The following is a 4,943-nucleotide window of genomic DNA, read 5'->3' as shown; positions in this document are numbered from 1 at the left end:
AAGTATGAATAGTTTCTTTTCCAAGATAACTACCCAATTGGATGAAGATCGAAAGCTTTCAAGTAAAATCAAGAGAAAAGGAAGAAGAAGAAGAATAAGAACTACACTTAATCCATTGAATCACAATAGAGCTCTCTAACCCAATGAAAAGAGAAATTAAAAGCAAATTACACTTAAATGAAAATTCCTATTCTAGATGCTTCTTGTGGCCTTGGTTGACAATTGTGGGCTTGCTTGCTTGAGCTTTGAAGTGGACTTGAGAGAGAAGTGAGTTAAGTTGAGGTCCAGGTGCTAAAGTTAGTGCTAAAGTTAGCCACACTAACGCTACAAGTGTGACGTTAGTGCTAAAGTTATTGTGGCTAACGTTGCACTTGCTGCCCAGTTGGTGTTTTTGGGGCTTAAAAGGTACCTCTTGTTTGTACTCAAATTTCATGCCCACTATAGAGTATTATATATCGTTGGAAAGTTCTGAATGTCAACTTTCTAACGCAACTGGAATCACCTCAATTGGACCTCTGTAGCTCAAGTTATGCTCCTTTGAAGTGGACATGGTTGCTGGCATATATGCCAACGTTACTGGAAATGTTGATTGCCAATAACGCTAGGGATCAGGGCTTCATTATTGCCAGTTTCTGAAGCTCAAACTTAGTGTCCACCCCATACTATTATACATTGTTGGAAAGCTCTGGATGTCTACTTTCCAATGCCTTTAAAAGCGCATCATTTAGAGCTCTACAACTCGAGTTACACTTCTTGGAAGGTGAAGAGGTCAGTTGACCTTAATACAGGTTGATACCATGTTCATCATTGTACTTTAGGGGCAGGTTTTCTCCCTTAAATTTAGTGTCAACCATTTAGTGCCATATATGCTTGGAAAGCTCTGGAATCCTAGTTTCCAATGCCACTGGGATCACCTCATTTGGAGCTTTATGGCTCAAGTTATGCGTGTTTGAAGAAGGCATGGTCAGGCTGCTAGGTGCCACGTTAACTTCCACGTTAACTAAGTTAACGTGGGAGTTAACGTGGCTCATGGTGGCATGTGTGGCTCCTTCCAACGTTAGTGACAATGTTGGGTGTCACTAACGTTGGCGATCACCTTCTTTTTTTTTTCACGTTAGCTTCCACGTTAACTAGGTTAACTGGGAGTCAACGTGGCTCATTGGGGGCTTGTGTTCTTCCAACGTTAGTGACAATGTTGGGTGTCACTAACGTTGTCGACCACTTTGTTCCTTCAAGTTAGCTTCCACGTTAACTAGGTTAACATGGGTGTTAACGTAGCTTAATGTGCTTTGACCAACGTTAGTGACAATGTTGAGTGTCACTAACGTTGGCTTCCCCCCTTCCTTCTTAACGTTAGAGGCCACGTTAACTTGGTTAACGTGGACTCTAACGTGGCCACTCATGAGCTTGGTCCAACGTTAGTGATAATGTTAAGTGTCACTAACGTTGGCTCCATTTCCTTTCTTCAAAGTTAATGCCACTAACTTTTCTCACTAATGTTGTGGCTTTCCTTCCTTCCACGTTAGTGCCCACGTTAGTGTAACTAACGTAGCCACTAACGTGGCTCTTCTCTTCTTCTTTTGGCCTGAAATCAATCAAACAAAGTGCATCAAATTCTTGCTCTTAATCATGGGATCATGCATCATTCAATTTATCATATAATTCATGCAAAAAATCCTCATGAAATCATGTAAAGTGCACAATGTATGCTTGAATCAAGATGTAAGTGAATATCTACCCAAAACTAGCTTATTTCCTAAGAAAATGCATGAAACTACCTTAAAAACATAAAAAAAAAAAAGGTCAGTGAAACTGGCCAAAATGCTCTGGCATCAACAGGTCGCTGCAAAGTCACGCAGAAGCGTCGTCCACGCGTTAGCGTGGATTGGGTTTTTGCCAGGTCACACGTCCACGTGATCCACACGTTCGTGTCGCCTGGCTTCGGGGAAGCTATGGCAAATTATATATCGTTGTGAAGCCCCGGATGTTAGCTTTCCAACTCAACTAGAATTGCATCATTTGGACCTCTATAGCTCAAGTTATGATCGATTTAGTACCAAGAGGTCAGGCTGGACAGCTTTAGCAGTTCCTTCAGTTTCTTGTATTCCTTCTACTTTTGCATGCTTCCTTTCCTTCCTCCACGCCATTCCTGCCCTGTAATTCCTGTAATCACTTAACGCACATATCACGGCATCTGATGGTAATAAGAGAGGGTTAATATTAGCAAATATAAGGCCAAAGAAGCATGTTTTCAATCATAGCACAAAATCAGGAAGGAGAATGTAAAGCCATGCATTTTGTATGAACAAGTGTATGAAAGATTGATAAAATCCACTCAATTGACCACAAAATAAACCGTAAAATAGCGGTTTATCAAGTTCATAAATCAAATTGGGAAAATAAATAAACTAAAGTAATAGAATAAATAAAAGTAGAAGAGAAACTAAATTAAAGGAACATTGAACCTGGAATGGAGAAGAAGTAAACCTAACCTAAGAGAAATCCTAAATCCTAAAACCTAGAGAGAGAAGATATTCTCTCTCTCTAGAAACTACATCTAAAACCTAAATTTGTGAATTATGAGAAGTTGTATATGATTCCCCCATTCTGCAGCCTCTATTCTATGTTCTCGGGCTTAGAATTGGGCCGAAAAGGAGCCCAGAAATTGCCCCCAGCGCTTTCTGCAACTTTCTGCACGTGGCGCATGTCACGCGTACGCGTAGGTCACGCGTGTGCGTCATTTGGCGAAATTCCTTTTCACGCGTGCACGTCAGTCACGCGTACGCGTCGCTCATCTTCTGCGCTAGGAACGCGTGCGCGTCGTCCATGCGTGTGCGTCGCTGCCAACTCTTCAAAACTCCATTTTTCGCGTTCCTTCCACTTTTGCATGTTTCTTTTCCATCCTCTAAGCCACTCCTTCCCTATAAAGCCTGAAAATACTTAGCACACAAATCAAGGCATCGAATGGTAATAGAGGATAATTAAAATTAACAGTTTAAAGGCCTAAGAAACATATTTTGAATTATATCACAGAATAAGGAATGGATTGTAAAACCATACAAATTATATGAATAAGTGAGCAAAGAATTGATAAAAATCACTCAAATGAGCACAAGATAAACCATAAAATAGTGGTTTATCAGTCGCCAAACCCAACTTCCCTCAGGTAAGTGACGATGGCGTCCAGGCGTGCAAGTGTGTGACTAATCTGCCTAGGCAAAAAAAGGCGAGGCCTCTGTATAAAAGAATAAGTTTTATAAATATTCTACTTCAAACTAAATTATGTAGCATATTCAAATGTATTCTAAAAAATATAAAATGCAACTCAGGTAAACATCACAATATAATAAACAACATAAAAAATAGTACTTAAAAATCCTTCTCGAATTCAAAACAAAAAAATTAACTAATAAAACCTTTAAATTAACTAATCAAATCAAACCAATAAGTTATTTAGCTTTCAATATGAGTAAACAATTTTTTTTTAAATTGAACAACTGTAGCCATCAGTACAGTTTATAAATACTTATAAATATCTTAATCCCTATTTCTCAACTAACCTATTCTGTGTTACCTAAACATTATTCAGTCTATTCATATATTAAAATACTAACCCCAAAAGTTCACTAGTTAAGCAAATCGCAAACAATTATTAATTTGAACAATAAAAGGTAACACCAATCTCAAAGTCAATGACTCCTGCAATGTGCCTGCTAGCGTTCATGCGATTAATGTCATGGTTACGTTCCATAACGCACTGGGAACTCAGAAATCTCAATAAAATAGCTTGAGGAAGAGAAAAATGAGAGAAATGTGGGTAATGAGTGGGGTTAGGGGAACTGTCAACGAGTTCTATTTATAGGCGTCAATGTGCCTTATCTCGTTTACAATGTAAACAAGATAAGGCACGTGTCATAACACGTGTATAAATGTTATATGTTGAGACGTGTGCGTGCTTTATCTCGTTTACAGTATAAATAAGATATATTTATATTTATCTCATTTACATTGTAAATGAGATAAGGCACATTGTAGAAATACGTTAATACTCACAAAAATGAGTATATGCGCAATTAAAATATTTATTTTATTTATTTAAGAAAATCCTCTATCTTTTAACTATCAATTAAAATTAACAAATTTTTTTTTGGAAGTCTCAATGTCTTTTGGGATTATTATTAGGGGCTATTTAGAATTTTTTTCTGTTTTTTGTTATCTTTCTTTATATACTTTGAGTAAATTTATTGTATACAAACTGAAAAATATTAATGATTTTTTTTTTTATCTATAGAAATTGAATAGAAGATATACATATTAATAAAACAAAAGATATTGCTAATTATTGTTGTTAGTCTTATCGATTTGTTACTAGTTATTTCAAAATGTTAAAATTTGAATATTTAATGTTATAATATATCTTAACAACTTTTTTAAATAATAATGAAAAGATTAAAAAAATATATTTTTATTCAATTTCTATAAGTACAAAAGAAAAAACTAAAAATCACTAATATTTCTCAGTTCTTATATAATAAATTTAGCCAATGTGTATGAAAAAGGTAACAAAAAATAAAGAAAAATTTTAAACAACTCTTGACAATGATCACCAAAAGATAACGAGGCTCCTAATAAAAAATTCTGTCGATTTTAGTTGGCACTTAATGGACAAATCAATAGTTTAATGTGTCATGTAGGCATGTCGTTAACTCAAAGAGAAAATATTGACAGAGAGACTAACTAGTCTCACGGAGGTGTCAAAAAGGAATTTTTTATTGAGGCCTTTGTTGTCTTTTGGAGTAATTATCTAAGGCTATTTAGGGTTTTTTTTCAGACGAGTGCGATGATGACGAAGAATAAAATACAAATGATGTTGAAGTAGAAGTTTTTTAAACTATTAAGTCAATTTTTTTTTACAATTTTTATTATTGAAATGCACCATTTTT

The sequence above is a fragment of the Arachis ipaensis genome, chromosome B03 (genome assembly GCF_000816755.2).
Source record: "Arachis ipaensis cultivar K30076 chromosome B03, Araip1.1, whole genome shotgun sequence".
NCBI classification, from domain to species: domain Eukaryota; kingdom Viridiplantae; phylum Streptophyta; class Magnoliopsida; order Fabales; family Fabaceae; genus Arachis; species Arachis ipaensis.
This window is presented reverse-complemented; position numbering follows the sequence as displayed.